The 8,734-nt window shown below is 11.2% G+C and overlaps 21 annotated features.

Moving 5' to 3' along the window:
- Nucleotides 1-1,380: 1,380 nt before the first annotated feature.
- Nucleotides 1,381-1,405: a microsatellite.
- A 159-nt stretch (nt 1,406-1,564) lies between these two features.
- Nucleotides 1,565-1,635: a microsatellite.
- Nucleotides 1,577-1,629: a microsatellite.
- A 397-nt stretch (nt 1,636-2,032) lies between the features above and the next one.
- Nucleotides 2,033-2,111: a microsatellite.
- A 391-nt stretch (nt 2,112-2,502) lies between these two features.
- Nucleotides 2,503-2,546: a microsatellite.
- A 563-nt stretch (nt 2,547-3,109) lies between these two features.
- Nucleotides 3,110-3,142: a microsatellite.
- An 11-nt stretch (nt 3,143-3,153) lies between these two features.
- Nucleotides 3,154-3,199: a microsatellite.
- Nucleotides 3,200-5,920: 2,721 nt separating this feature from the next.
- Nucleotides 5,921-5,971: a microsatellite.
- Nucleotides 5,972-6,000: 29 nt separating this feature from the next.
- Nucleotides 6,001-6,068: a microsatellite.
- Nucleotides 6,069-6,130: a microsatellite.
- Nucleotides 6,109-6,146: a microsatellite.
- A 130-nt stretch (nt 6,147-6,276) lies between these two features.
- Nucleotides 6,277-6,317: a microsatellite.
- A 41-nt stretch (nt 6,318-6,358) lies between these two features.
- Nucleotides 6,359-6,405: a microsatellite.
- Nucleotides 6,406-6,437: 32 nt separating this feature from the next.
- Nucleotides 6,438-6,533: a microsatellite.
- Nucleotides 6,450-6,548: a microsatellite.
- Nucleotides 6,451-6,577: a microsatellite.
- Nucleotides 6,466-6,522: a microsatellite.
- Nucleotides 6,473-6,548: a microsatellite.
- Nucleotides 6,551-6,609: a microsatellite.
- A 38-nt stretch (nt 6,610-6,647) lies between these two features.
- Nucleotides 6,648-6,687: a microsatellite.
- A 1,125-nt stretch (nt 6,688-7,812) lies between these two features.
- Nucleotides 7,813-7,846: a microsatellite.
- Nucleotides 7,847-8,734: the final 888 nt, after the last annotated feature.

Here is an 8,734-nt window from a genome sequence, read left to right as displayed (position 1 = left end):
TTTACTAATAATATAATAATCATTATTTTTAATTATTTATTTTTTTAATTTTTTTCACATTTACTCAATTTAGTTTATATTATATATATTTTTTTTTTATAATATTAAATAATTATTATTTAAAAAAATTTAGATTTTTCTTATAAATACCTTAATTTGATATTTTCTCTATATTAAAAATATATAAATAAAATTAATTAATTTTAATTTAAATAAGAAATTATTTAAAAAAATTAAATTTTTTTTATATTATATTAAATTAATTTCATTCATAAAAATCATAAAAAATAAATTAATATTAAAAGATATTATTTTTAAATAAATATTTATTTTATTTTATATTATATAAAAGTTTTATAAAGATTTTATAAAATTGATAAAATTTGATTATATATTAATTTCTTACTTTTTAATTATTTAGAAGGAAGGTATTATCTTTGTTTTTTATTTTAAATATAAATTTTCTTATTTTATAATTCTGACTTTAATATAATTATCATAACTTTTTTTTTATTTCGAAATCATTTTATTAAATTGCAATAATAATTTATATATTTTTAAAACTCAATAATCTATAAAATAAGTCTATTAAAAATTTATATTTATTTATAAAAAAAATAATAATTATTTTATATAATATTATGTTTACGTTCTTCATTTTCTTGATTTCATAAATAGACTCAATATTATTTCGATTATCAATATAATCTAAATTAATATTTAATTTTAATTATTAATATAATTAAAATTTGCAATATCATTAATATTACAATAATATTAAAATTAAAATAAATTAGTTGTTAATAATTTTATTTACATTATTTTTAAGAAATTATTTTAAGTATTTATTCCATAATTTAATATATACATTTTAAGATTTTTTTAAATAAAAATAATTTTAATTATAAAATTTATATTTTCTATTCTTAATTTATTTTTATAATTATTTGCTTTAATTATATAAAAAAAAAAATTATTCCAAATATTGAAATAATAATTTAAATTTAATACAATTACTATTATTAGCTTTCACATATTAACTTATAATTTAATAAAAACTAATAAAAATTAAACTTCACCATAAGTTCATTAGATGTTAGCATTTTATTTTAAAAAAATTAAATTTTTGATATATATCTTAATTAATTATATGAATGTAAAATATTAAATATTATAAATAATTTAAATTTTATTTAATTTAATTAATATATTTCTTATTATTAAAATAAATTACAATATATTAATATTTTTTTTAAAAAAAACTTAATAGTATAAAAATTAATCTCCTTTCTACTAATTTTATTATGATTTAATAAAAAAGCAAAACTATTAATTTATCATTTATTTAATTAAATATTTAAGAAAAGATATAAAAAAAATTATATATATATATATATATATATATTATTTATAATTATTTATTAAAATATGTTTATTTTAACTCTTCATAAAATAATAAATATATGAATTATTTTTTTTTGTAAAATACATATTGTTTTATTAATTTTATTTACATTTAATATTTTTTATTTTAATAGATATTATATAAATATTTTAAAATGAGAATTATTTAGATTTTTTAAAATAATTTTTTTATTTTAAAAAAATTATATTTTATTTTTAAAATAACTATTTTAAAATTTTAATTTATTAAATAACTCTAGAACTTTATTATTTATTTACTTAAATAAAATAAATAATTTTATTTGGTTTAAAGTTTAATATTTTATCTTGTTATTTACTGATTATTTTACCTGTAATAAATACATTAAATTAATTTTTATAGCAAATATACCTGCATAAATATTTTCTTATTCTATAATGTATTAATTATATCTCTTTAAATATTCACAATATATTTATATATTTAATATGATGGTGTAGAAAATTTACACTATTTTCATTTTATTTGACTTCCATTATTTTTAAAATTTTCTCTAATTTTCATTTTTAAAATAATGTCAAATTATAATTTAAAATTTTTTAAATTTATTTTTTAATAACTTTGACATGTTTTTTTAAAAAAAAAATATTTAACAATATATAATTATAGAAAAAAATAAAATATTTTTTTTAATAATATAATAATAATTTAAAAAAAAAAAAATTTTAAATTAAAAAATTAAATTTTTTATATAAAATAAATTATATATGTACTAAATAAATTGTTTGTTAAACTCTAAATTTTTTAATTATATAATTAAATTTATAAAAATAAAATTAATATATTATTATTTTTTATTATTGTGTAATTTATTTTAAAATTAATAAATAAAAGAATATAAAAAATTAAACAATAATTTTAATAAAAATTTAAAAGTAAAATATGATATAATAAAAAAAAAAATTATTAAAATTCAGATTATGTTTATATAAATTATATATATATAAAAAAATTACTTTAAATATTATTAAATATATTTATTTATAAATAAATAAAATTATATATTTTTTTTGATTAAGTAATAAATATATAAAATAATTTTATTCAAAATTAATTTATATTATTATTATTATTATTATTATTATTATTATTATTATTATTAATTTATTTATGATATTATAATATCTAAAAAAGTATTTATGAATTGAAATTTAATTTTGCAATATTGCTTCATTATTCTAATCGCATAATTAATTTATAAATTATTCATCTTGTAATAAATCTATCATTTTTACTCCTATATGATACCTAATATATTTATTTGTTTTTAAAAATATATAAATATTTTTACTTTACAAATTTATAGTATTCAGGTTATTTAAAATATAATAAATATTTTAAATAATTTATAAATCTATAATCTTTAAAACATCCATTATTATATAACTCTTATTAAAATTTTTAAAAAATAAATAAATAATTTCTTAATATATATTCTATATAAATACTTTTTATATAGTATGGATTTGCAAGCATATTTACAAATTCCAAATCCAATTAAAATCTTCGATATTATTCATATTCATTTCTTATTAAACTTAGTTAATCCTCCATATTATCTTATTCCATTTTGTGAATAAATTTAGTAAATTATTAGTTAAAAAAATACTTTAAAATATATTTTTAATTTTAAAAGTTATTTTTTAAAAGTAAAATAAAATAATTATAAGATATATATTAAATAAAATATATATTAAAAATATTCATATAAATTTATATTATATTTTCTAAAAATTTATTATTTTACTTTTTAAATAGAAATTTATTTATTTTTTAAACTTATAATATCTTTTTATACTAAAAATTGAAAAGTAATAAAAATTAAAAAATAAGGAATGAAAGTACTTTAATAGATAATTATCTATTAATCTATTATATTTAAAAATGATTATATACATGAAAGTTTTTTATAATAAAATTTTCTGCTGTGATTATTCATTTTAAACATATTTTATTTACTTCAATATTTTTTCTGCTTGTTTTATTAATTACTTTGATTTTTTTTTTTCTATAACAAAGATTTCTTTTTGCATATTCGTCCTCATTATCAAATAATTATTTTATAAATTTGTGAATAAGATTAACATGTTTATAATTCTTACTCATATTATAAAATACATATTTAGTAAAATATTTAAAAAATTATTATTATAAAAACTAAGATTAAAGTGGATTTTTAATTTGATGAGCTAAGCTAAATTTTTAGAATTTTCATTAATTTTCATAAATTTATAATTTCTTTTAATAAATTAAATTTTATTGGGCCCATTCATTGTTTCATCAAATATACAAAAAATTACATTAATTTATACTTTTAGTTCATGAGTACTAATACTTTTATTGTATTTTTTTCATAGTGCCTTTAAGTAATACTTTTTATATATTATAATAGAGCCATCTAAGCTATCTATTTTTTTGGTTTTATCTTTGCACTTTTTTTGATGAAAATTTTAATTTAAAGTTTTTTAAGTTTATTTTAAACAGATATAGAAAGGAAGGGAGAGTTGATGAAAATTTTTTGCGTGGTTTCTCTTCACTTTATATTGTTTATTTAAAATTTTATAATTTTTAAAATGCGTCTAAAAATTATAATAATTTTTTTTTTACGAAAATTATATGAAATTTTAAAATTAAAAAAAAATTGATGGTATCTGATTTTAAGACATTTTAAAACTTGACCAAAAAAACTGGTAAAAATTGTTTTCAAACAACTAAATAATATTAAACAATCAAAAAATAACAAATTTAAAATGTATTATTTAAACTAATTGATAAATAATTAATTAAATTATTTATATAAATGATTATAAGATTAATAAAGTTAAAAATAATAAATAATATGATATATTTAACTAAAATATTATTTAAATTAATTATTATAAATAAAAGCATTAAATCAATTAATGTTAATTATTTTTGAGTTTGTATCATTTTATATCTAAAACATATTATTTTTGTATTCTTTAATTTAAAATTATATACCATCTGATGATAAAAATGAATATAAAGTTTCTTATTACTTTAATTTCAATATAATAAATTATATAGTTTTCTCATTTATTTATTAGTTCATTTCAATTATTATTTGATTTTATTTCTTAATTTTTAATTAATTAAACCAAATAATTTATATATCAGTGGGAATATGGCGTATTAAATTCCAAATCTCAGTTAAATTTTTCATAATCGTAAATATACTATTTTAAAAATAAAAAAACATTAAATTTGTCTATTTAACCTATGTTTTGAATTGTGATGAAGCATCATTATCAAGAAAAATTGCAATTTGTGTTTTTATATTTTTTTGTTCTATAAATTTTGATAGTTTTTTATAAAAATTTAGTAAAAATCTGGCTTAACAAATCTTTTTAAAAAATAACTTTAAATTTTTGTTATATTAAAAAGAAATAGAATATAAAAAAATTGCATTAGTTTATTAGACAATAAGAAGAAATTTATATATTTTTATTTTTTGCGGAAGTAAATCGTAAAAGTTGAACTATATCAAAATACAATTATATTATTGTCGAAATTAGGATTAATTAAAAACTTAATTTTATTGAATACTAAAAATATTTATTAAAAATGGCCTTATTAATTTATTTTTATATACTATTTTAGCAATAATATGATAACTATAATAATATAATAAATTTAAATATTAAAGTTATTTAATTTCAAAATTAATCGTTTTATATTAATTTTTTTAATTAAAAATATTGTCACGTTATTTAATAGTTTTCCTCTTAATTTCAAAAATAATTATATATTTTAAAAATTCTTCAGAAATTTATTCAATATCAAATAAAATTTTTTACTTTTTCATATAATTAACAGAGTTTTATATTTTTAAAAGCTCAATAAAAAAAAGAACTCAATCTGTTTTTTCTCACCTTTTTTAAGTTGATTGTTTTTGAAAAAAATGTTAAAAAATAATACTTTTATTTTAATATAATATAATAATTTATTCCAACTTTCAATGAAAATACAAAAAAAGTTTTAATTTTTTCTTTATTTTTTTTATTAGTTTTATTAAATATAAAACTTATTTAATTTGATTATTGATAATTAAAATAATTTTTTATTTAAAAACTGTTTATATTTTTTTTTTAAAAAAAGGCAAAAATTTAGATATTCCATTAATAGATTTTTTAGTTTTATGTATAAGATAAATGACTTTCTAATATTTTTTAAATTTTTATAATAAGTGAATATAAGATTAATTTTGAAATATTAGCATATAATATATATTATGTATTTTTTATATAATGCATAATATAATATTAATAAATTATTTTAAAGAATAATTATAATTAAATTATTTGAAATCTATATAAATTGAAATAAATATTTATATTATTTATAATTTTAAAATAATTTAAATATATTTTATATACATTCAATAGTTTGAAAAATCAATTAATTTTTAAATTTTATATTTTTTACTATATTCAATAATAAAAGAATATATTATGAATATTATAAATTAAGTTTTTTATTTATATTATATATATAACTTTTATTATTATTTTTATTTATAATAATTGTAAAATTATTTTAAATGAAATAAATTTAAATTTAAATTAATAATATTTAATATATTAAAAATATAATATTAAATTTATGTATATAATAAAAATAAAAATATTGTATATAATAAAAAAAAAAATATTAATATATAAAAAATTATATATTTAAAAATTAACAAATATTTATATATTATATATAAAATAAAAAAAATTAAATATTTTAAAATAAAATAATTATAAAGAGAGCTTTCATTAAGAAAATAAAAAAACTATAAATGTAAAATAAGAAAAAATTCATATTAATATATTATATTTAAATTTTATAATAAATTTAAATTGTATATAATTAGTTTTTATAATATATATATAAAAAATAAATTTAGATAATTAATAGAAAAATAAATTACATATAAAAAAATAAATTTATAGAAATTAATTAAATGTTTAAAAAAAATGAATTTAAGAAATATATTAAAAATAAAATATTTAAATTATATAAAATATATAGTAAGAAATAATAATATATAATAAATATATATAAAATATATAAAATAATATAATTTAATAAATAATATCTTATATAATTATATATTTATATATATAATTTTTTTTATTATAATACATTTTCATTTTATTTTTAATTTTCTAAATTTTATATGCTTTTTATTAATTACTTTATTTTCTTTTCTTTTATTTAATTTTTTTTATTTTAATACATTTTCATTTATTTTTAATTTTCTAAATATTCTTCATAAAATATTTAAAAATATATTTATAGCTGTTTATTTCAATTTTTTATATTTATTATATGATTTTATTTTAAATATCTCTTTCATTTAAAATATATTATATTTCATATTTATTTATACAAAATATAAGAATTTATACAATATTTACATACAATCTTAATTTAAATAAATAGAAATATATATCTAATTTTATTAATTATACATAAATTAATAGAAAATTTTATTAAAAAAAAATACACATATAATTTATAATATATATTAAATAATTTTTTTTTAATTAATTATATCTTAATAAATATTTTAGTTTTTATACTTAAATTAAAACAAAAATAATAAAATGAATTTCTTTAATATATATTAATTCTTAATAAATTATCATGATAAAAACTTAAATTATAATTAAAAATCATATAATATTATATATTTAAAAATTTACTCTAATGCTTTTTTTTTTACAATAAATCATTAAAGAAGAAAAAAATCTAAAAAAATAAAAAATATTATGATTAGATGAATTTAACTAAAAATCTAAAATCTTAAATAAAAAATAACTTCATTAATAAGGATTTTTGATACGAAAGTGTATTTAGTTTTTAATTAATCATATTTGCTTAATAGTTAAATATTTTTAAAATATAAAAAAATTCCTAAACTTTCAATAGATAAATTAATTATACATGCTTATAAATGGAAACATAACATTGCAACTGTAGTTTACGCCTTTATGGAAATAATTCTTTTTTAACTTTTTAGGCTCACTCTTTTGTAGTTAGAAATAAGTATATTTATACCTATTGCATATAAAATAGCTATAATAATTTTTCTTATTATAGAAGCTTTTATATAAAATACTAATTATTATTTACTGATGGATAAAAAACTTATTCTTAGCTTTCTGAACTTGAAATGTTTATAGAAAAATTAATTTCTATACTTTTTTTTATCATTAATTTAAAGGAAAAAAATTATCTGATTAAATTATAAATGTTTATCTAAATTATATTTTATTTAAGATTAATAGATTTAGCAAAATATACATGATTATTATATTTATAAATATTAATTTTTTATAAATAAACTATTTATGACAATTATTTATAATTTTTGATTATATATACATTTTTTTTTGATGATTTTTATTAATTAAATTAAGCTTAATTCTAATATGTTTAAGATATAATGTTTTATTTTATAGTTTGAATAATTATTTATATTAAATAAAATATTTTAATTTCTTTTACATAAAAATAAATTAAAAATTGCATGATGTATTTAAAAAAAATATATAATAAATCAAAAACAATATTTTATTTTTTATGAAATATTATATAAAGTGTAAAATAAATAATTATATAATAATATAAATAAATATAGTCATAATTTTTTTTAAAAGATTATTTTTTAAAAAAAATTATACTCATTTCTATTTATTTTATCTAATTTGGCTATTTTTAATTTATTTTTAAAAATTTCTACAATACTTTTAATTTAGTATATTTTGTTTAATATTATTTCATTTTTTTGTGAAAATATATTAATTAAATATATTTTTTACTTTTTATTATTCTTTATTATATTGTTTTTTTATTATTTATAAAAAAACTTTTTTAAGATAAATATTTATTCAAACCATTAAAAAAACTCGCTAAATTTTTTGCCGTTGATCTATTATTAATACAAAAAAATATATAAAACCAGTTTTATTTCAATTTTTATTTTTCAAATAATTTAAAACTTATAATTTAATAATGTTTAAAATTATTATCTTGTTTTTATTTTTTATAATTCTCTAAATGCCTATACTAAATTTTACTTGAATTTCTAAGAAAAATAATAAGAAATTACCTTCTAGAAACTTCTAATCAGTATATGTTAATAAATCAAATATGAAGTATCACTATTCTGAGGCTGCACTACTACTTGCACAAAATGATAAAAATGTAAAGGGATTATAAGACGTCTCCCTTTATATAATATTACTTACAATCGCAGTTCTAATGAAGCATGAGAAA

This window comes from Ichthyophthirius multifiliis, assembly GCF_000220395.1.
Source record: "Ichthyophthirius multifiliis unplaced genomic scaffold scaff_1120509250277, whole genome shotgun sequence".
Classification (NCBI taxonomy): domain Eukaryota; phylum Ciliophora; class Oligohymenophorea; order Hymenostomatida; genus Ichthyophthirius; species Ichthyophthirius multifiliis.
This window is presented reverse-complemented; position numbering and strand designations above follow the sequence as displayed.